Source organism: Phaenicophaeus curvirostris, chromosome 9 (assembly GCF_032191515.1).
Source record: "Phaenicophaeus curvirostris isolate KB17595 chromosome 9, BPBGC_Pcur_1.0, whole genome shotgun sequence".
NCBI classification, from domain to species: domain Eukaryota; kingdom Metazoa; phylum Chordata; class Aves; order Cuculiformes; family Cuculidae; genus Phaenicophaeus; species Phaenicophaeus curvirostris.
The window spans coordinates 23,142,868-23,167,760 of record NC_091400.1 but is presented as its reverse complement, the minus strand read 5'-3'; the positions used below and the strand labels follow the sequence as shown (position 1 = coordinate 23,167,760).

Here is a 24,893-nt window from a genome sequence, read left to right as displayed (position 1 = left end):
ACCTTCCCTTTTCTTCTTTCATCTTCCTTGTCGAGTTAAGCATTCATTCTTTTGCAACAACACTCACAGAGAGGGCAGGTTGGATGGGGCCTTGAGCAGCCTGATTCAGTGGGAACTGTCCCTGCTCATGGCAGGGAGGTGGGGGCAAGATGATCTTTAAGGTCCCTTCCAACCTAAACCATTCCATGATTCATTCTATGCTTCTATGACAGAAAGACCATTAGGCTTAAAATTGTAACAAATCCATAGTTCAGGGATGGACCTGGGGAGAAGTTAAGGGGAAGTCAAAATAGAAGTTCCTGGGCCACCCTAGCATTTAGCTCTAAATCTCTGTTTCATCAAGGAAAACTATAGGTAGAATATTACCAAAGCAACAGGAAGCTTTGTATTTGTGTTAAAAGCAGTTTAAGAGAAGAGGGTGTCTAGCTTATGAGCCACTGAGTGTAAACACCAGACTGAAATTGATGATCCAGCCAGACAAGGCTGCATGTGGGCAGGCACCAAAGGAAGATCTGGTTTACATCACACAGCAGGGCAGTAAGTGACCATGAGTCACTGATGTGCTTCATCGGGCTTCTAAAGGCCATCAGCACTGGACAAAAATGTTTCCAACCATATGTTACAAAGCACTTCCCAGTACAAATTTTCCCAGCCAGTTCAAATCTACACAGAATGTTCTAGGCAAAATTTCTTTACAACACAAAGCTTCCTGCAGGATCAAATATGTTCTGTTCTGACAAGATGTTAGCACAGCTCTCTGCTACAACACTTGGGCTAATTGAACAGGAGCCTTCCCATGGGGTAAGCCCAAAAGGGATGAAGCAGGATGAGCGATCCTGGCACCACCACCTGAGCTCTAAGTAGCACCCAGTCCTCCCAGCGCCCCAGGCAGGACCACATTTTCTAGATCTTAACCACACGTATACCAGACACAGTAAAAAAACAGACAAATAAACGTAGGAAACAAGGGTTTGAAACAACAATTCATTTTGGTTCAGACTTTAAAAAACTTGTGTCAGAGAAAAAAAAGTCTGGTTTGTGTTTTGTTATTTTTTTGAACGGGCAAATAATTGAAATACATGAGGATTTCACACACATCTTTGCAAAGCTGAAGGATGGAGCAGTAGGCATCCAGATGGGTTGTTCTCTAGCAGAAGAGAACAGTCATCACTTGTAAGGAAATCAGGCAACAAACCAGCTCTTTTTCTATCGCTAACTTCAACAACATTCAAATCCCATTTGTGCCTTCCAGCTTTCGTTGAGGAACTAACAGGTAATATAAGCAAAACACCAAAATCTGCCACCTACACTAATACCTACGCGTTATGCTCTGCTCCTCTCAGTCACTAATTATGGATTAGCACCACAGGCTCTTTCCAAGAACTCCTTCCTGCAGACTGTCGATGTTCACCCCCACCACTCTGCAACAACCACTGCAAGTCATTCAAGCCAGAGCTCTCCTCCTAGCAGCCCTGCAAAGCCCCAGAGAACCACCTCAATGTTTGGGGCAATTACTTACACACCAGGGGTGATGGCAGGTCTCCAGAAGCATCTTGTCAACCCCTGGGAGTGAATGCAAAGAGGAGTTGAGCAATGACTGTCGGAGCGGGTCCAGAGGAGGCTACAAGGATGATCAGAGGGCTAGAGCACCTTCCATACAAGGACAGGCTGAGAGAGTTGGGGTTGTTCAGCCTAGAGAAGAGAAGGCTCTGAAGAGACCGTATAGCGACCTTCTAGTACCTGAAAGGGGCTACAACAAAGCTGGGGAGGGACTTTCCATAAAGGCATACAGGGATAGGAGTAGGGGCAATGGCTGTAAATTGGAGAGGGTCAGATTTAGACTAGACATAAGAAGGAATTTCTTCACAATGATGGTGAAGCATGGGCACAGGTTGCCCAGGGAAGCTGTGGATGCCCCCTCCCTGGAGATGTTCAAGGCCAGGTTGGACGGGGCCGCCTATCACAGTGGTGTTGGAATTAGATGATCTTTAAGGTCCTTTCCAACTCAAACCATTCTATGATTCTATGACCCAACTACAGCTCATGGGGGTGGTGGAGCAGGAAAGGAGAGGAAGCCCCAGCACAAGGGAACATGCCACTAAGTGTAGGACTTACTTATGAATAAGTAGATTCAGTTTTACATACATTGAATCACAGAATGGTTTGGGTTGGAAGGGACCTTTAGAGGTCATCCAGTCCAATCCTCCTGCAGGAAGAGGTACATCTTCAACCCAATCAGGTTGCTCAGAGCCCCATCCAACCCGACCTTGAATGTTTCCAGGGATTATGCCTCCACTACCTCACATGGGCAACCAGTGCCAGTGTTTCACCATCCTCACAGTGAAAAAATTCTTCCTTATAATCAGAAGTAGGTCTCTACACCTCAAATATGATGACTGTGAGGAGTACCAAGAACTCCGTGGCATTAAGGAGGACTGGGGCAGGCAGACCATAATTGCTGAGCTGGAGGGAAGCCAAACAACCCAGAACTCCCTCTGCTAACACTAAAGCACTGAAGGGTTTTAACCAGTGACAACAAATGGTCATTGCCATAGCTACCAAAGTGGGGAAGACAATACCTTCACGCCCTCCATACCCACACAGATGCCCAGAGGCAACCCCTTGCAATCTTTTCACCACCTCTCCTCCCCTAGCCCCACTCACTTGAGAAATCTGCCCTCAGAGAAGGGCTGACCCCCAAAACTGAAAGGATAAGAAAATTCAAAGTGAAGGCTCTCAATACCATTTTAACTTAGGTGCTTGTGCCAAGACATGCAGGATTTTTACTCTGCTTCTTAATGTTTCCTAAACTTTGTGTATGAAAAAGTCATTTAAGAATAAGTTACTTTCAACTCTGAACTCCCTACTTTCTGCACGTTTAAAACCAAAGAAGTTTAAAACTATATTTCTGGAGATATAAAATCAAGCATTCCGCTTTCTGATGGTTTTTTTCCCCCTTACACTAAACAATGAACAGATTCTAAACATACAAACGACCTGGAAAATGGGACTGTTGGGATGGAAATTGTTTTTCTTTGCCAATAAAATTTTTGAGATGGAAATATTCTCCATATCAGACTAAAAAATTAAAACCCAGGACCTTCGTGAAACAAAAACCAGAAAGATATCAAAACCAGCATTAAAAAAAAAAGAGAGAGAGAGAGCACAGGCTCAATGCTAACATCAAGTTAATTAAGTACTTGAAGGCCTTAAGCAGTGAAGACCTGATTCAAACCGGGAGATGGTTCAGGCTTTGCAAACTGAGGACGCTGGAAGAACCTGTCATCCTCTTTTAAGGTGCAATATAGCTCTGACAGACACTTCATTTTACTGAATGCAGTCTCTGAAGGGAAAATCCTAATCCTGAACTTATCTCAAAGGATTTGGCGGGGGCGGGGAGACGACCAAGACTTGAAACAAACACCTTGTTGAAACGTTCTACAAAGGCTTGAGAGCTATGAACTTGATTTATACATGAAAAAAGAAATTCCCCACTGACAAGTAAGTTCTTACAGGCATGCTGCTTTACATACACAGTGTCACCCCCTGAAATCCTAGCCAGCAGGAGTGTCACCTTCCCCTTGGAGATTGGTCAGGTTCATACAAATGCGGGAGAGAAACGGGGAAATAAAGAGGAAAATAAAAGTTAAATCAAAAATCAGTGCAAAAATCACCATTCCAGATACACCAATAAGCAACACAACGTCTGAAACAGCCTGAACAAAGGCAAGGTTGCATTTTTAATGAGCAAAAATAATGGAAAATTATCTTTGCCCAAGTTTAGTTGGAGGAAATGGGGGAGGAAAGCATAGCATTAAAGGCAGGAAACAAACCACAGCAAACTGTGGGCCACTGGCCAGCTTGATCTTTTGTTTCTTCGTCCCTGCCCTGCCTCTTCCCTCCTTTCTATCCCCCTCCAACATCTCCAGTCTGGGAAGGGGGATATGCTTCCCCATCCTCCACCTTTCCTGAATCTGCTCTACTGCAACACACTGGCAAGGATTTCCTTTTGCTTCAGGTCCTCAAATTCTACTGTTGCATCCAGGCTCTCCTCACAGAGCTCTTCACCATGAGAAACAGAGTCTGCAGGACTGCATTGAACAATACAGTCTCAGCTGCTTCACCATCACACATTTGCAGCCAGTGAAAGCGTGTTTTACAAAGGTACCATAAAAGAGTTTAGCAACATAAATTCCTTGGGTGCACAAGTGGCTGCAGCAGCTGGAAAGTCACCCTGTCCAACATGGGGACAGTTTCCCTGTCCTCACGAGGATGGAAAGGAGGGCACAGAGACAATGTGTTTGTGCTGGAGCCCTTCCCAAACCACGACTTTGGAAGGGCGATCCGTCTGACACAGGAAGCACGTGCAGCAGAAGGAGAAAGGGAGCAACAGGTAGGGAACCCTGTCCACATTTCCAGTGCCTTGTGAGAGGGACAAACAGGTGTGTCCAGTCAGAGAGAAATGCAGGGGGCTGCACACAGCCTCTCAGCTGACCCTGTGAACTGAGCAGAGGCACTTGTCTCCAGTGCACATCACTGCACGAGACGCGTGCTAGGAGGGGAACAACTGATGCCCACAATCTTGCGAAACAGCTTGGAGAGCTCGTGCTTCCCTCAGCCCCCAACTCAAAGAATTACGGCAGACAGAAACTGCGTAAAAACTTGCTGGAGCTACAAATCTTAATAGCAGCTTTCCTCCACACCTGCAGCTCAGCCAAGCCTCCCACATTTCAGTGTGCCCCAAAATTCTGTGTTTCAAAGGAATCTGTCAGAGCTTTCACTTGTCTGGGAGAAAACGGGTTCTGAGGCCACAAGGCAGCTTCTGTGGGCTCCTCCTCTCAGCATTCCTCCGTCAGTGGCGGAGGCAATGCTTGCCTGCAACAGCACAGGCAGCTGCACTATTTAGTCTGGCACTGGGGAGAAAAGCTATCATCCGTTTTTAAGTTCGATTCAGGAAACCAGCTGGGGACCAGCGATTGCTATTTTTGAAGTGCAAGAAGAGGAGTGTAACCAGCCTTGCCATAGTAACAAAGATTAGCGGCCTGGAGTCTGACACTCCTCCTGCATTAAAAGGTAGGAGACAAAGCAACAGACAGGTAATTACACAGAGGGAGCCCTGGGGAAATCACAAACTCCTTGAGAACCCTTTAGCTGGTCTGTATGTTTCTCCTTGTCTCTGCTTCAGCTGAAGGTCTCCATGAAACATCTGCCCATCAGGTCATTAGTTTTATTGCAGAAGGTAGCCAGGCGGCTGGTGGTAGCCATACGATAAAGACTTTGCTTGCCTTTGCATCGTCAAGAATGAAATGGAGAATGGGAGAGAACATCCCAAGGCACATTACCCGTCTGCAGCTTATCCTCGATAAGTTAGTGTACTTAGGCTGAGGGGTCTGACAAATCAATGCTGACAAACCTCACCGGGGCAATTTGAGACATTACTGCATTGTGCTGCCTTCCCAAACCCTTCAAAAAGGTTAGCACCACAGAGCAAATCTGGCAGAAGAAATTAAATCGCTCATTGGCCTCCTCAGTTCAGAGCCCAGCAAGTTCGTATAAATCCCTTTCGGAGAGCTGGTTTAAGTTAAGACATCAACCGTGAACGTGAATGGCTGAGGTCTAGACAGAAGATATTGCCTCCAATACAAGGAGTATTAATGTCTATCACAAAGATGGAATGGGAAACGACATCTCAAAGCACTGCACCCAATTCCTAAGCAAATACAAATATATACATTGAGTTCTGACACTAAAATATATGTGCAATTTGTCTAGCAACTGACTTGAGTCTACCCATGCAGCTCAGGATGCTCTATGAATCACAGCGCTCTTTTTGTACTTTATATATCCTGACACATAAACGGAATGTCTTCAAGTGCATAGCGGGGCACGGGTTACATGTGGATCTCATCAGATAACTACAAAACTACAAAATTTAATTGCTTAGAAGTATTAAAAAAAAAAAGATGCACTGCATTTGAACTCTCACCCACCACATTTTGCACTTGTGCCCAAAACTAAAAGAAGTCTGGAGAGGTGAAGAATCACCATCTGTTTCCAGCTCTTCATAAAACACACCATTCAGAATTACAGCCAGGGTTCCAGCTTGATCCTGCCCTATCAACCTGTACAACCGTGAAGGATCCCAGAGAAGATAATCAGGCTTAAAAAATCCAAAACAAATAAACAACCAAAAATCTATATTTATCTGCTTAGATGTATGTGTATGGTAATTATAAGAGGAGCACTTTGAGACACAATTCTTCAACTTGGCTTCTCCAGACATCACTCACTGTCTCTTCCTCTAAGCTGATATTCACGGATTTAATCAGTCTGCAATACAAGTCACAATTTTTTTTTCCTCTGCAAGCATTTAAAATGTACCACTTTTTCTAGTGTTTCCCAAGGGACTGTATCCTGCACACAGAAGTAGAACAAGAAGCCCACGATGCTTCTGTTTGCATCACCCTGTTAGAAGGGCAATCCACATAAACCAGAAGACTTGTCTCAACTCTATGTAGACAAGCTTCTCCTAACATCACCCTCCTTTCCAGAAGGAGTTGAGCAGGCAAGACACCTCAAAAAGCAGATAACAATTACCACTTACCTTTCTGAAGAGGCCGCCGCCAATTAGCACATTCCTGGAGCTTCTAATTCAGGCAAGAAGAAAGGAGGAGGGAGAGAGGAAGAAAAAAGGCAGGGAGCTGGTTCCTTCTTCGGCTAAACGATACCTCCTAAGGAGTGGGGGGAAAAAAAGAAAAAAATAAACAAAAAAATATTAGCTCTCATGTTTGTTGAAAAGGCTACAGATTACAATAACTCAGAAGAGGAACTGTGCCTCTCCTTCACCAGTTCCAAAACACCAGCTTGAGCTGTGCTGTATTCTCTCCTTTTGTCATCACCTTATCAAAATATGTAATATGAAGGTCAAGGCACCTATCACTAAGGGAAACAAAGACTGATTCATGTCACAATGGGATTCAAGTCCCACACTAGAATGGAATATGGTCTCATTCAAGGATATTCTCAAGCACTCAATTCTGTAGGTAAATCTGCTTCAGCCAAGCTCACGCCCACTTCTGTAAAAATTTAAATGATCCACATTTACTATCAAAATAGTTGGCAAAAGGCAAATTCCAACATGCACACTGAACATACAGGTATATACTGACATTCAAGTGCTTATTGTACTCTTCCTTCCCTGCAAGGATCATGCCTAGAATTATGAGGTAAACGGAAGTTATTGTAACTTATATTTCCTTTTAAGACAAATACTCTTTTCTTAAAACAACCTATTTTCTTAAGACAACCTCTTCCAGCTATATCAAATCTTTCAGTAACAATAAGAGAAAAAATATTAAGCAACAGACTGAGGAGAAAGGGAACCAAAAGGCTTTTTTGTGCCTAGAGATACCATTCAGAAATCCAGCTTCATTCCCACCAAACCATAATCCCTCACCTCAAACCATATCTCTCTCTGCCCTGTTCCTACCATGAATTTAAAGAGACTTACAGGCACTCGGATCTAATGGGCCCCTCCCTACCTCCAGTACCTGCCTCTGATGAAAGGCAGGAAAATCAAGTGGAAAATTACTTTAAAGGGTGCATGCAAGACATTAACATGTTTGAGGAAATGGCAATCAAGGTTTTCCATGGGGAGCAAGCAAAGGGAAACACATCCAGTCTGTTCTCCATCATATTTTGTTGGCTTATATTCATACAGAAAACTCTACTGTTCTCTGTCACATGGAAAATCTGAATGTAAATTCTCAAAATGAGGAAACAAGTCTATGCTACCTCACCTTTCCACACATACCTCTGGCACCCCTCAAAAACACAATTATCCTGTCTGCTAACAGCGCGCAACTGGTGTCCTGCAAGACATTTCATACAAGAGGTTCCAACAGATAGGAAACAACAGAGAAGGCAGCACTCCCATTAAGGCATCTCCCTTAAAGCTGACCACATCTGTCCAATTCTAAATGGCCACGGCTCCTGCATTTCTCTAGGGGACAAAAGCTCTCCTCTTCTCTCCTCCTGTCAGGAAGACTTAAAGCTGCAAGAATAATTCCGTCCAGATTCCCCTCTAGATAGACAGTGACTTAAAGAATTCATGAAGTAACTATGGCAGTGTAAATAAACAATGAAAAACTATAAAGCACACAGAAGACAACACACAGAAAATGCGCACTAAGGAGGAAAAGAATGAGATCAGTGATTCAAAACCTCTTCTGCCTTGTTACATGCACCCTAGCCATAATCTGACAATGCGAGAGGATGGATCAACAGAGAAGCGTACCTGGTCAAAAACCTGCCTCCCCAACCCGTTCCCTAAAGGCAAACATTTCACACTGTTCCATTCCACTTCCTCTGTGTGTTACACCCCTCAGTCGCATTTCTGCCTTCTGCCATATTTCAGCTCTCTCATACCAATTGATGCAAAGCAACTGAAGCCAACACCTGGAGTACTCAAATCGTTATGCTTTTTAATGCGAGGGAAATGGTGCCACAGTGGGGACAGAGAAGCAATGACCCTCAGTGAATTGCTCCTGACACATGTACATCCCCAGGCTACGTGCTAATCAATATGCACCCAGCAGCTCCACACAGACCAGTCTGCAAAATACAAGAAAAGAAACAATGTGTTCCCCTTTCAACCACTCACTAGTTTTGTATCCCTAAATCAAATGCATCACTTGCTTTTCTTTTTCATTATTAAATCAAAAGGATGCTTTAGACAGTGTTTTTCTCCGTACTATGAGAAATCCCACCCATATATCAGGTAAAGTTTGCTAAGCATTGATGTACCAGTTACATTTTAAGTGCTTAAAAATATTTACACTTTCGTCCTCTTACTGGTAGGAGAAATAATTCAAAGCAGAGGTACCAGATTTGGACAAATCATATATTTGAACAAAATCAAGAGGTGTCAAAAAGAAGGCTAACTGCAGAAAATGGAAGTTTATTAATGACATTCTCAGGGAGACAGAAATCCGCCCCAGGTACCACTTAGGGATGTAGCTTTGACTCAAGATTACTTGCCCCAGAGAAAGTGAGATCACTCTGTTCTCAAATCTCAGGCATGAAAAATAATAAAATGAAGTGAAATAATGCATTACCCAGAAGTCAAATTCTAAGTGGAGAAACCAAGCAAAATGGCTTACGATACCAAAAGACTTGACTAAATTTCTGGCAGGGCCAGAGATAATTTGTATAAGAAAGATGTCAAAATGTTTTGGGTGTACAGACACAAACAGAAAACTGGGAAACACTGTATCAAAACCCAACAAATCGTTGACATCAACATTAGATAAATGAGGAGGCATATGTTAAGACAAACACCCTCAGATGGTGTGTGAGTCAACTCCTGCAGTGGGTTTAGCCAAGTTGCTTTCCTATATTGAGCTTAATAAAAATAATCTTCAATTCCACCCACTAGAGCTAGATCTTCATTACATCTCACGCTGATTCTGGGAAGTGCCTGAGTTGACCTGGACCAGAGATTCTGAAGCACAGTCTTGACTAAAAACTGATCCCTCTTTCTGGAGGATCAGCCCCAGATTCATTCCTCCAGCTGCACAATGAAAATACAGTATTTTTTTCCAAGTGGGACCCAAATCTAACCCACTTCCCACAATCCAACGCAAAGATTCTGCATAGCATTTGACAGGATCTAGACTGTAATTTAATTCATCCAAAGACTTAAGTTTAGAAAATGGAAAATTTAGGGAAAGTTACTCCCTTCACTTCCAGTCTGCACTGCACCACTGGCAAAGAGCTTGCTCGCTTCATCCTGCCTGACCCCCATCAGGAGCACCGGCAGCTCTTTGGGGAACTGCTCTGTTAAAGGGAGTCTCCATTATACACAAGCAACCTGTAATGTTTTCTAGTTCCAGGTTTATTACTTCCATTACAAGAAGAAGTAGAGAAAGGAATTACATCTGAGTGCTGCTGTATGGAAAAAACCCTCCCCAAACCCTGTTCACACAAGGCAAAGCAGGATTTAAGGGGGAAGTGCACATCAACATCACTTCACATGACTTGCAGGGGACAAAAAGTGTTCTCAAAGTTCTTCAGTCTCCATTTAACAAACAGCTACTTTTGTTCAGGTGAATTACAGCACTCATAAAAATAGGTCAAGTTTATATAGTAAAAAAAAAATTACTTGGGGGGTGGTGTCTGTTTATTTTTCTAACTCTCCGTCTAGGAGACATAATAAAACAACTACTCCATGAATATCTATTGAAGGAAGAAGTAATCTCAATTTCTCATTGTATATAAGACAAACAGGCAAGTTAAGAAAAGATTATAAATACACCCATCATGACGAAACAGAAAAAGAGACCTTTTCCAGATACATTCTTGTAAAAACTTGTAGTTAAAAAGTTTTAGAACAGCATCATAAGTCTCTCTTGTGGACCTTACTAAAATATGTTAGTCTGGAGTCTCTCTGCCACTAACAGTAGCAACACCTCCCAGGTATTTTAGGGGCTCTCCCTGAAGACTCAGTGCAGTGGTTTAAACCCGATGTTTTGATGCCAGGAACCTCACCTCCCCCTATAGTTGGTTCCTGCTTCAACCTACTTTCTAACATCTACAATCTGGACACAGTCAGTATGAAATCGAACTTGCATATAACACAACACTCACCTACAACAACATAAAAAGAATAAGCTGGAAATGTGCAAATACTCATTTAGTTTAGTATGAATTGAACGGATATCCCTAATAGCCATGCTTATGTGTGTGTGTGCGCAAGGGTATATGTGCCTGCATACACAGATAAGGTTCAGCTTGGCCCCCACAAACACCTGTACTGGAGGTATTTGTGAATCATGAAATCATTAGATTCAAAAAGACCTTGGAGATCATCGACTTGCACTGTAAAACAAATGTTTCTTCTTTGAAGAAACAAGCTCCTTCAAAGAGAAATACTCTTTCCCCAGAACTGTATCTGCACAGACAGGAAGCTCTTCTACAAAGAGACAAGAAAGTTATCAAAATATCTGAATATAACACACTGCACTTTTCTTACATGAAATACAGTTCCTAAAAAAAAAAAAAAAGGCATGATTTTTAATAATTTGAGCCACCTTTATTTGAATGCCAAACATATTCTATTTCATAGAATCATAGAATGGTTTGGGTTGAAAGGGACCCTAAAGCCCATCCAGTTCCATCCCCCTGTCACGGGCAGGGACACCTCTGACTGGACGAGGTTGCTCCAAGCCCCATCCAACCTGGCCTTGAACACCTGCAGGTACAGGGCATCCATGACTTCTCTGGGCAGCACATTCCAGTGCCTTACCACCCTCATAATAAAACACTTCTTCCTACTGTCCTGGAGAGCATTATCCTCCTGGGGCTCCTTGCTGATGTGGCAACACAGGCTTCGGTGTGCCACATGCTACTGTGACTACAGACACCATCTCACCCAGCTTGGCCACCACTTTCGGCAGGGCAAGAGAAAGCACCTGGGCTCCACGCAACAGCCTGAAAGATACAGGAGGCGGGGAGGAGGGCATGCAGAAACATTTGTTTCACAAGATCCACTTCCATCTTACAAGCCTGATTTTACATTTTTCAGTCCTATTCTTAATTAAGAAGAGGATATACTTCATGTCAGAAATCTATATTTTTTGAAGCTTGAATCATTTAGCCTATTAAACCCAAGCCTGTAATATGGGTGATATCCTTAAAAACATACAGTAAATGCATTAAATTATTGATAGTCATTAAACAGGAAAAAAAAACTTAAACAGCTCTCAGCTTTTATCAATCATTAATGCAGTTTCCACTTGCGCATCTCACTGGGTTGCTATCACATAGCACAGAGCAAAGAGTACAAATCCTGAAGGCATGAATTCATTTTCTCTTGACGCAGAGTAGAAATATTCTTGGCAGCAGGAGAGAGGCTAAAACATGAAGCAGGATGGTTGAAAGGAGGCTTCTGTCTTTTGCAGTAAACATGCAGCAATAGGAGGGAGAGGCAATTTTAGCAACCAAGGCCCATCTACTTCCCCTCATCGCCTGTAAGGGCCAGTAACAACGTCGTCCATCATCTCCAACACCCAGCAGCCTAAAGCAGTTATGGTCACCCTGACAGCATTTACAAATTTGACCTTTATTTGAAATATATGTTAATTCAATGGCATATGAGGAAGAGGGAGGAGTATTGAGGTCAATAGTAAAGCATCCAGCAACTTCAGCGACATGAAGGCTTCACCCCAAGCTGCTTGCGAACCAGTGAAACAGATAATGTGCTGAAAAACCCAACTGTCACCCAACTGACAGCCTCGGCTCAGAAGAAATACAGGAACTGAGAGAGTCTCTTGAATCTACTGTGAACCTTTACTGGGGTGAGTTATGACTAGACTTAATGTTTTTATCAGTTCCGAATGGCCCTTGTCAATATGGGGAATCTGGAGACAGATGCCAACTGGTGGCACCTTGCCTGGCTGGGACATGCCAGCTACCAGTGAAGGGAAGTAAAATCACATTTTTCACCCATTTTATGCACAAACTGAAGACTCATCTTACAAAGCTGCTCTCTCAGCTTCCATCCCCTGCAATTTTATTGAAACTCACTGGTTTAAAATGTGGCAAAGAGGGAACACAACCTTCAATGGCAAGCCACGTATGGCTGCAGCATGCAAGGACCTAGCTGACCTACCACTAAAGCAGCTACAGCAAGTGAGCCATAGCCATACAAACACCAACATGAAACACTCAGAAACACCACCTCTGGCTAGATACTCAGCCAGGGAAGCCTTAGCCCTGCAGCAACCCTGCTACTGGAACTCAGATTAATCTGTTTTAAACTACCTTGTGTCTGTTCAAGTATAACATAGTAGCAGCTCTGGAGCATGGTGCAGACACATCCAAAGCTAAACACAATGCCGAGAACTGCTGGAGAGACACGTGCCTGCACCCAGAGCCCACTCAGAAAGTACTAGTAGGAAAAATTCCTCAAAGTGTTCCACTCCTCGTGATGGCGTAAATTCCTTCAAAGAACATTTCTGTTCATGCAGAAAAAAACTGAATGTTAAAGACTCAGAGCAAAGTACAGAAAGAATCTTTGTCTGCTCCCCTAAGTCCTATGAAGGTTTGTTGCTTTTTTTGTTTGATATTTTTTTTCCTGAAAATGGTTCAAGAATGCACTCAGCTGAGCAACTAGATAAGGCTAAATGTTGATACCAATGTAGCCAGGAAAAGCTGCTGTCACTGGAAAACATTTTCTGGCCTGATTGTTAACAGACAATTACGTTCTAAAATACAAAGATACTTACTTCCAGTCATCATTAGCGTAAGTCTACCTAACATCAAAAAAAAAAAAGGAAGGTAATACAGTATTTAAAGTAATAATACAAAAGCTATTACATGACTGAATTGATTTCATAATATATCAACAAGCTAAGTAATTCACAATCTATTTCAGTATAATTTTAAGCCTAATCTATATACAGTACTGTAAGAACAACAGCCCACGTTATTAATGTAACACAATCACTAACAGCTTCCGCACTGATGAAGGAACCAGCATTAGCCCCAGAGAAAACATGCTTGCCTGTCCTTCAGGCCATTAGCAGGTACCACTGCCTTAACTGTGAAGAGGTCAATGGAAGTCAGGTCACTGACATGAGCTGCTTGGACCAGCTCCATGCTTGCCTGCAAGAATCTGCTGCAGCAGATGAACAAACCACAGGTCGAGCAGCCCAAGACACCAGCACTGACAATCCCTTCCCCATTGCCATCAGCCTCGGAAGTGAGACAAGGAAAAGGGGTTGCGATACATGTATGGAAAGTCCATGGAGTTCCAACTCTGGCTTTAAGCACCTCCCAGCAGAACGTGTTGGAAATTATTGGGTTAATGTTCTTTTTGTCTCAAAGTATTGACTACTTGTAACACATCCTTCTTGCCAAACCTTTTGTTTTTTAAAGTACTTAATCTGGTTGTTGTTGGGTATTTTTAGACCACTCAAATTCCCATCTCTTTCCAACCTCCCACTAAGAACACACATTCCAAGAAGTTACAACTGCTATTAAATTTTGCCTCACCTGCGAAGCACATAAGTTTTCCAATACATTATGTGGGATTTTAATTCTGACACCCCAATCTGGATCTAAAAGATGTGATAGAAGCATAAAAACATTTCCCTTTGTAATAAAAACAAGCCTTGAATGAGAAGATATAAGCAAAGGCTGCAGAACAAACTCTCTCAGATCCCCCAATGTAAGTCTCATGACAACTGCAACTAAGTCTAATGGAAAGCAACTCTGAACTGACAGTTAAAGCCTTTCAAATCTTCATCAGTGTTTGTAAGGGATATGTTACCAGAGAAGAGAGATGCATCTTCTAGAATAGTACTGCATGTTTAACACCAAAGACCCTCACTTGAGACTGTGCTATTTGACTTCTCTTCATAGCAGAGAGAGGATCTTTCCATGTTGGATGTTTGGGTCACACACAGCAGTATCTGAGCATAGATTCCACTCACTCCCCTTTGTTTTTTGCAACCGATTCCATGATAGAAGTCACTTAAAATAACAAAGCCAAGCAAGTGTCAAACCACCACTAATATGAGTGTTAAAACAGGTTTCCATTTCATAAATCATTTTGGTGATCTAGTTTCGCACCACCCCAGGGAAGGTTACAGGCATAACAGAGAAGACTCATTATCAATATGCAGAGATCATTTGGCAACAACATTGCTACTAGTAAAGACTTGTGCAGTGGCACCATGATCCCAATGCATTGCATACCCAGTGCAGAAGAGCTGTTTAAACCAAATGGATTAGCTTTAGGTTTGCAACATCAGTGAAGAACAAGTGGTTCTGCTTCAGGAGCTCAGTTACCCACTTCCCCCTGAAACAGCTCACGTTGGGTATAGAAGAAAGGAAAGCATTAGCTGTGGGTACTAACTTGCTTCTTTTGCTAGGAAAGTGATTTCAGTTGTTTTCAGAAGATTCACTAACAATCCCAATGGTCTAGCAAGTTCAGAGACTTCACAAATAGAAGAAAGTTCTCTCTTAGCTGAAACTTGTTCATAGACTAGAATCATAGAATTGCTAAGGTTGGAAAATACATCTAGGATCATCAAGTCCAACCATCAACGTGACACCACCGTGTCTGCTAAACCTTGTCCTGAAACATGAAATCTACATGTTTTATGAACATCTCCAGGGCTGGAGACTCCATCACTGCCCCGGGTAGCCTGATACAGTACTTCACCAATTTAAGTAAATTTTCCTAATATCCATCATAAACCTCCTCTGGTGCAACTTGAAGCCATTGCCTCCCATCCTATCACTTGTTACTTGGGAGAAGTAACATGCACCATGTCCAAAGACAGTGCTAGGAACATCATTATTTACAACACACACATTCTCAAGCACTTATTATCTTAATGTTTCATATTATTTTGCAATAATAACCCACATTTTAACTACTTCTGATATTTTTTTTCACATCTTCAAGGAATTCTAATGTACTGTTCCCCAGTTCCAATGTTTCTTTCCTTTGTGATAGATGCCTGCTATCAGTGTTCAGTGGCTGAGACTCAGTCTTCCAGAGAAGGAAGAAAAATCAGTGAACCTGGGTGTGCATATACATTTGGCTATATTTCCCACCTCTAGCACGTTTGCTTGTCCCAAAGTTCAGATGGTCACAAATGACTCTTAATCAATACTTTTCCTCTGGAAATCCATCTAAGACCTAATTTCTCACTACAAGAAATTCAGTCTCAGGAATTTAATCAGAAACCAAAGCAGAGAGCAAATTGTCTCCAAAGGACCCTTTACAAGGATTGCCTCCTAAATAAAACTCTATTGATGACAATTCTGCTATTCCTAACACAAAGCATAGCAGCACTAGGTAGATGCCTGATACAATAAGATGCATTCATGACATACTCCTCCTCCTCCAAGTTCAGAGGCTTTTCCACAGCTCCTGTTTCCCACGTGAATTATGTCTTCCTCTACTGAATGAATTTTAAATACTTTAGAACAGACTAGGAATAAAGTTGAGTGAATATTTAATTCCCAGTTATCTGAAGTTATCAACTGAAACAAATATTTTCTCAATATTTGCAGCTACAGCTAATGTGAAATGCAAAAGGAAGATTCCAATAAGAAAACTTCAGCTGACTTTTTTTTCTATGAATAATAACTAAAAAATGCAGAGAGAGGCAATTCAGAATCAAGGACAGAAGCAGGTAAGCAGCAGAGCTGTCAGCCCCCAAAGTGTGTAACAGGTACCGACTGTCTGTCAGCCAGAGGCTCTAAATTTGCAAGCAGCACCACAGCAGGAATCGTTTGACTTCCCTGGGCTTCGTACAAGACAATTAGCAGAAACAAGGCTTACGTGGCTGATCCTGCATCTCCCGTTTGGTTCATCCTTACTTTCACACGTCAGTAGTAATGTCTTACAAATATCAGTTGAAGTTTGTACTCACAGTATTTCAATTAACACAGACCAGAACAAGTGCTGTGCTCTGAAACTCGCATATAAAATTCCTGGCTGTTTTCTGGTGTATCCTCTGCCCCCTCCCTGTATCCCAACATAACTGTCACACACCCTATACTACTGCAAAAGGTCTGGAGCAGGTGGGGTAGGAACAGGCAATGGTTTTGCCATCAACATCTCAGAGACCAGTTTAGAATACAAAATTTAGAAGATGCATTAGGTACAGGTACTCCATTTAGGATGTGTGTCAAGAGCTGAATCAGTGTTTTTCAGGTAGAACAAGAGACTTTTTAGGTAGAAAGATGTGGGAAAATTTCACAGTGCAACTCAGAAGGCCAAATCTCATGGTGTCTGAATCGTTTAGACACATCAGAAAGCTACTCCTGGCCTTTCATTGTTATTCTATTAGATGTAACTACAAACTATTATCAGAAAATTTATGCACAAAAATCCCTTGTCAATAGTACTTTAAGAAGAAGAAAAAAGGTGCAATTTTTACCAGTGTGACTGTGAGAGAACTTCCCATCATGCTGTGGCACCTATGCAAAGCTGCTCAGCAGCATGTTCCAGGACAATGGATTTGCAAAGCAAGAACTAAGGGGATTATTTGATTCAGCATCTACTCAAGTGGCCAATTCCTTCAGCAATCAATACTAATCAACAAGCTAAAGCCTTGTAAGAAAAAGCAGATACCGTTTGAATCCTTCCTGCTGCAGCAAGCCAGGCTCTGAGCCCTTGGTCCAAAACAGACACGGCAGATAGTCCAATTTTGGGAAAGCAGTTTTACCTAGGATCTAAAACACACCCTGCAGTTCTCACCAAATGCCAAACCACAAAGCTCACCTTTTCAATGAAATTCTGAGAAGAAAAAAAACCCAAAAAACACAAACATACACACAAACAACTTGGGTCTAATATCTATTTGCTAATATCTTCGTGCTTCAGCTGTGCAGGAAAGACCTTAACACGAGCACGGGACAGGGATTAACATACAAACAATGCACTTTAGAGCAAAACACAGGCCATCACAGAATCATGGAACAGTTGGGATTGGAAGGGACCTCCAAGCCCATCCGTTTCCAACGCCCCTCATGGGCAAGAGCACCTCCCACCGGATCAGGGTGCTCAAAGCCCCATACAACCTGGCCTCACACACACACACAACCTTTGCATTAGTAATATCAGGAATCTTACTTTTTCCTATTATTCTTATCTTTCAGGGTGAATGCAGGGATTCTCAAGAGACATGAATGATGTTGCCCTGACAGTATATGTGAGGAAAGCAGAGTGTGAAAACTGCATCAAGAACTTAGGAAAATGAACATGTCTGGGTTCCTTAGGAAAAAAAAAAAACCAAAAAAAAACAAAATACAAAACCATACAAACCAAAATAACCTCACACAAAAATGAATTTAGGTTAGGTTTATAAATGCCCCTCTCCCTCAGTCAAAGCCCACGTCTCGCACACTTTTATTTCCTTTGGCATCATATTAAAACAGAAACCTTCAGACAGTCAAGCAAACCAGAGGGTCTTTGGCGTTCGTTAAGACCCCACATTTGAGTTCTCTCCTGTGGGACAGCAAGTCCTCTCTCCTGTGTCTTTAACAAGCAGAAAGAATACAAATCTGTTTTCCCCACCATTACACGGTCACTCCAAATCCTGTTGCAATCACTAAGTAATTCTTGGCACAGCTGTATGAGAGTGACCAAACCCACATTCAAAGAGAATGAATTGGCAGACAAGCCGTGTTGACTAGGTAGAGGGGAGAGCTAGGAACATAGTGTTTCCAGGAGTGCCACACACTCCAGTGACAGAGTAGAAACAGGACAATGCAATGATCTGGTAGAACAGAAAGGCCTGTCTGTGTTTATTGGGGACAGCTCGTTTGGATAACAGGAAACATACAGCTCCAGGCTGTATGAATAGCCAGATTCAGAAGGAAGAGCACTAGGGTTTGGGATTCCTAGGAAAAAATAGCTGAAGGAAAATGTGTAAGTGTGGACTGTACTGCAGCAAGAAGTCTGGCACCAAGGAGCGGTTGGGGAAATCTGAGAGAAAATATCAGCTTTGACAGAAATTCACCTTCAGGCCCATACAAAACCAGGATTTTGCATTTTAAATAAAGCTTAAGAGCAATTCAGATAGATACTTAAGATACTGTGAAAAGATATATGACTAGACATTAAATTTTCTGTGCTGAGACACTGCTAATCTGCTAGCACACCCAATGCTCAGCTCTGCACCCTACTCTTCATGCGCCAAAACATACAGAAATCATTCCCAACAGACAGGTCATTCCTTCCACAGCCCTTTTAAGTTCACAGACAAGTGAAAATAGTAAGTGCATATAAAATTTTTAGACCTATCCATATTTTTTAAATTTTCATATATGGCCATACTTAGTACCTATTTACATGCGCTTTCCATATGCGTTCATGTTTGTTTATGTGGTATAAAAGCTCAACATTTTCAAACCGACCAAGTTACAGTTTTTGCACCAGGCAATGGTGATTAAAACCTGAATATTTCATAGTGGTGAATCACACTGCCAAGTCTCTAGGGATCACAGCAATTTGAATTGGCATAAACGAATGTTTCCCAATCTTCTGCTCCTTCTGTAACGAGTTATGTTCCAGCTCTGCCAATCATTTCTCAGAAGGCAAACCCACTCTCCAGCTTCTCGGCTATATTCATTGCTCATGAGTGCTGAGAAGGCTGCGCTGGCTTCCACATGTGCAAATGCTGCTGTCTCACAATAGCAACCCATCTGCACTTCGGACCTTTCGCCAAAGCCACCCATGCACTTCAGTGCTTTCCTGACCCAGGTCTGCATGGAGCCAAGGGAGGGAGAAGCAGTGATTCACAGAGCCCGTTCTGCTCTCAGCTTTTACCTTCCCAAATCACCAAATAAAATAATTTCTAGCTCAGTAACAATGGGAAAAGAAAGTAAACAGTTTCCATCCCTGCGCCCACATTTAAACCAGCTGCCTGCTAGACCCAGCCTGTGAGGCTTTTCACGCCAGCAACTCTGCCGAGCAAGTCTCTGGAAGCCTTCTGATCTCAAACGTTAACACATTCCCCCACTCATACAAGTTTAACCTCAAGAGAAGAGAGGAAACAAGCTGCTACACACAGATTAGAGCTGATGAGCAGTAGGTAATGACTGCAGCTCTGTCAAATCATGGTTACAACCACCTTTTCTCCCTCCTCCTCCCTATTTTTAAAGGCTCACATAGGTTCACACACAAGTTTCTTCTTGAGCTTACTGTGCAAATACCTGAACTTCAACCAAAACCCTGCCAAAATAGCACTTGTAGAGACTTGCCAGAATGGCACAACAACCTTCTGGCAAACGTCGGCATAGTTTTGCTTGGAGGGTTCAAACAAGTACACTTGCAGATAACTAAAAGGAATAGGAAGTTAAACTGTGGACTACTAAAAGCAATTTTCTCTCCCAAAAATTGACATGACGTTGCCAGCCTGCTGTACTGTGATGCACCCGTTCTACAGTTAATGAAGACATTAAAAATGTTTCTCCATGAGCTAACAGAGCCAAGACAAATTTTGCTGATACCTAGGCTTTGGCTTTTCCCCTCACTTCCCCCTCAAATTCCCACAGGTCCTCAGCCTCCAGCTCCAGCAGAACATTTCTACTCCTACCTTAAGTGACCTTAGTTAGGAAAGTATTAAAACTGCTGACAAGACATGGTACTTCTGGCTGGCATCCTCGCTCCTATTACCACCAGCAGCTTTACAATAACCACTGTTACAGTGTTGTGTTTCAGCTTTATATTGGGCTACTTCTTAAGGATCTCTAGCACAAAATCCAAGGTTCAAAGACTCTCGGCCAAAGATCCCAAACACTGATGAAAAGCACAGAAGGGTATTGATTTAATATGATATAACAGGTGCCATCTCATTATGAATACCATGCCTGCCCATGTCAGAGAGACTGGAATTGGATGAACTTTACTGTCCCTTCCAATCCAAACCTTTCTACCATTCCATGATTCTGAGTGCATCCACATCCCAGTCTGCTGGCTCCATCAATTGCAATTAAAAAAGTCTTTTCATTCATTTTAACATCACCAATGTCACAGCCTGTAAAATCACTGTATTTAGAAGTTATCAGCAATTTCAGTTTTGTCCACGTACACAGGAATAAGGGGAAATTGCAGTGGAAATTACTAAAGGTAATAACCTAGTCATAGAAAGTCAATAAAGTTTTTCCTTCATGTCAGCTCCCAGCACCCCAAATGCTAATGGCTGTCCATTAATCCATCAGCCGAAAGTCTCAAACTCCCTCTACTCCTTGCAACTCTAGCTGTACAAATAGAAGTAGTGTTGGCAGTTCTCTGAAGCATCCAGTCTTCTCAAAGTGTTTTCAAGCCCCTAGAAGCAGTAGCTTTTCTTCCTTAAGCCCTTTTTCTTACTAACATTATGTTAAAATCAGGTATGGGATGGTCTATTTCCTTCATCAAATTTTCAGAAGTTACAACTGGATCAACACCCTGGAAGAAAGCCCAAAAAGCTTCGATAAATTAAAACCACAAAGAACTTGCATCCAACAGAGCTCTCTTGTCCATTTCCTAACAGCTTATATCCATCCAACAAATTACAACCAATTAAGTCTTTTGCAAGTGAAGTTTTTGTTTACAGCATTGCTGAAGAAATTAAAAAAAAAAGAGCTAAGAGGCGTTACTCCAAATGTATTAAAATAATTAGTCCATCCACAAACACCACTGGAAATTGCCTTGGGTTCTCCAAAGTACTCTAGTTTTGTTTCTGTATGTAATTATAGCAATCAAGAGTTCCTAACCAGGTTCCGCAAACATGAGGTTGGTTAAAAAAAGAGAGGATCTTAAGTATTCTTTCTTACAAACCCTAGGTCCTTCTTTTCCATTTCACACCCAAAATGCAATAGTCCGTTTTGTACTTGTACTTTTTTAATTACATTAAAAAGCTAAACAGTAGGTCAGCTGTTTATTCTGGTCTGTTTCTGACCTAAAAGCCTCACAGACGTCAAAGAAAAACCAAGCTCACAAGTCTATCGACATCCTACTACACGAATGCTAAAACCAAAGCACAGTTCCTACGTGGAAGCTGAAATTCACAGCCACCAATCTAGAAAGGTAAGCAAAGTAACTCTCGCTCATCAGCCAGAAGGTAACTGGACCAGCAACTCTAAAAACCTGATTTCAGAATATATAGTAATGAAAACGTGAGCCTAATAAGTACTTGGAACCTTTACCGTACTTTCCAAATTCTAGTATCTCCTCACCATTAATCTGGAGCATTTTGTTCTCAAATGAAGAAGACCATGTTCCTGAGAAAAGCTTTAATAAAAATGCAGTTTAACACCTGATGATGTAAACAAGCTTTATTTTCCTTGCAAGGAAATAGTGTTGACACTGTTGAATACAGAGGCACTTAAAATTTACACATCTGATGACAAGCAAAATCCCTGCTGTACTGGAGTCAATCACATCTTTGGCACTGACTTCACTGCAACCCAGATTGTAAGTGCTGGCTGCATCTGATCAATAATTTTAAAAGCCTCTATGTTTTCCTTCTTATATCGTTCTTTTAAAGCCTAAGTAGGTTGCCCTGACCTTCATGGCTTTAAGAGAAAACACAAACTGTTGATTTTAACACAGTGAAAATATTGGTTAAATGGCCAAATTGGAATACTTTTTGAACAGCCTCTACATTATTACATGCAAATTACCACTGACAGGAGCAGGTCACATCCTAATATTATAAAGGCCCTAATTCAAAATATTCCACAACCTATCAAGCCACTGCATCTTACCTGACGAGATTTCAATTGAAAGAGGCACAGGAAAGCAGCAGAGATCCAATCATCATGACTTGCAACAGCCACTCCAGAAATCGGCAGCAGAACCAAGCACACACCTTCCTGTCCTGCCTCCCTTCATAACACACTCAGCTGTACAATGTGCATAGAATAATACATATTAATGACTCCGGCAGAATCCAGTGCTACAATTTATACTCACCCAGACAGAACAGGATCTCTTGGATGTAAAAACTGCATTTTGACGCACGTAGCCTATGACCTGGGTAACCTCCGCTGCTTTTCAGATTTTCCTGAAAGCAGGTTTTTGGATAACTGCAACTGAATCAGGGCTGAAAACAGAAGCAGCACATCTTGCAGAAGCAAGAAGGGTGCTCTGGGGTAAAACTCCTTTTCTGTTACCTGTGTTTCCTGCACTAGACATTAGTCCCTAATGTGCATCCAAGAAAGCACTGCAATATATTAAAAAATATACTCTTCAAAAGACTTTTCAAGCCCTTCCATAAACTTCTACAGATGTTACATTAGAGCCCTTAGGCACCAGTAAACAGGCTGCGCATCCCAGAGAAAAGCTAGTTTATTTAAACAGGAATACCTATCATTTCAGATTATTTCAGATTACTCTGGATGAAGAATCCAGAAAAGTGCTCTGCCACAATCGTATTCCCTGAAATTAAGGGACAGCTGAAGAATCAAGTACTTGCCGAAATACTTCAGTGGGTGGAACTGCTAAAACAAACCAAACCCTCACAGTGTCAATCCTTTTCACTACAAGTAGCATTTGTAAGTAGACCAACAGACTCCAATTCTTGGCTTCCTGACTGATAGCTTTTGCAGTATGTTTCTCTCCTAAAAAATTATCTCTGAAAGTTAAAACAAGCTTGACAATAATAGCCAGACGGCATTTATCTGCACAACAAACTCAGTTACAAACCACCAATATTTATTACATATAAATCTCAAGCCCTCTTGCAAGTTATAAGAAGTTATATAAATTAATCTTCCTCTAACTTCAACATCATTAAAACAGCATCCACCAAGTACCCCTCGTCACAGTCAGCAGCTGTTTGCTCTTAGCTTTCTGCACTGTAATCTTACATTTAGCTAAGCTAACAAATTACTATTCCAGCTTCCTTTTTCTTGTCACACTTAAATGCCAAGGCACCGATCAGAGAAAAAAAATAAGCATTTACAGTTTAAAAGGCACTGGAAGCTTAAAAAAAAAAACAAACCCCAAAAAACCAAACTTGGAAAAGGCTTTCATTTGCAATTTAAACCTTTGGGTCTTCCGAAGAATACGCTAAACAAACATTTGAGCAAAACTATAGCAAGAAGTACCTCTAGAAAGAAAGAAAGAACAGATTTTTATAGTGCTCTTTAAAACTTCAATACTGAACTATATAGCAATCTGATATTTTCACCAGTACTTAAGCCACTACATGAAGAACGTAGAGCTGCAGACCAAATTCCCCGGCTTGTCTTAAGCCCAAAATAAGACAGCATGACTACTTAGAGATTTCTGCTCTGTCCCTAAAACTCTTATGCCAAATGTATTCCTACTAAGAGGTAGAGGGGCTGCAATAAAAGCAAGCCAGCAGAACACCTGAGGGATTGCAGTGTTTAACTCAGCAGCTGATGGTATTTAAACATATGGTCAATGTAAGCACTTTCCTGAATAAGGACAAAATTAACATGTGCTTGACTAAACTTGAGCTCAGACTGACTTAAAATTTGACTCAAAAGTAGCTGAATTAATAGTCACACAAAGCAGACTTGAATTCACTCAATCTCTTTTCACATACTTCATTTTTAGAGTATGAAAAGGCTCTGTCCTGTCTTTTCGAAGGTGACCACCATCACTCATTGACTGCAACTACTAATTTTATGAGAAAATGTTTTTGAAGAGTAGCACATACACCCCAAACAATCGGTTATTGAAGATTTATTTCCAAGCAAACAACTCAAAGGCAACAACACCCACTTCATTCTTCCCACCCAATACAAAAGCTACAATCTATGAGACATTTCTTCCAGAGGAAATAAATCCAATCAACCAACCAAATATCAAAGGGATATTTATATATATGCAAAGGGATCTGAACAGGCTGGACTGCTGGGCAGAGTCCAATGGCATGAGGTTTAACAAGGCCAAGTGCCGGGTCCTGCACTTGGGGCACAACAACCCTGTGCAGTGCTACAGACTGGGAGAAGTCTGTCTAGAAAGCTGCCTGGAGGAGAGGGACCTGGGGGTGTTGGTTGGCAGCGACTGAATATGAGCCAGCAGTGTGCCCAGGTGGCCAAGAAGGCCAATGGCATCTTGGCTTGTATCAGAAACGGCGTGACCAGCAGGTCCAGGGAGGTTATCCTCCCTCTGTACTCGACACTGGTGAGACCGCTCCTCGAATCCTGTGTTCAGTTCTGGGCCCCTCACCACAAGAAGGATGTTGAGGCTCTGGAGTGAGTCCAGAGAAGAGCAACAAAGCTGGTGAAAGGGCTGGAGAACAGGTCTTATGAGGAGCGGCTGAGAGAGCTGGGGTTGTTTAGCCTGGAGAAGAGGAGGCTGAGGGGAGACCTCATTGCTCTCTACAACTACCTGAAAGGAGGTTGTGGAG

General features: G+C 42.0%; 1 protein-coding gene across 6 annotated transcripts in view; it reads right to left on the bottom strand.

Annotated features, from left to right (window-relative positions):
- The window catches only part of ZMIZ1 (zinc finger MIZ-type containing 1), a 365,816-nt gene that overhangs the window by 307,340 nt on the left and 33,583 nt on the right, over positions 1-24,893 (bottom strand). For all 6 annotated transcript variants that reach the window (XM_069863880.1, XM_069863879.1, XM_069863883.1 and 3 more), the window contains exon 2: positions 6,605-6,731. The gene's annotated coding sequence lies outside the window, so the exon portion shown is untranslated. The remainder of the gene's footprint in view (positions 1-6,604; positions 6,732-24,893) is intronic.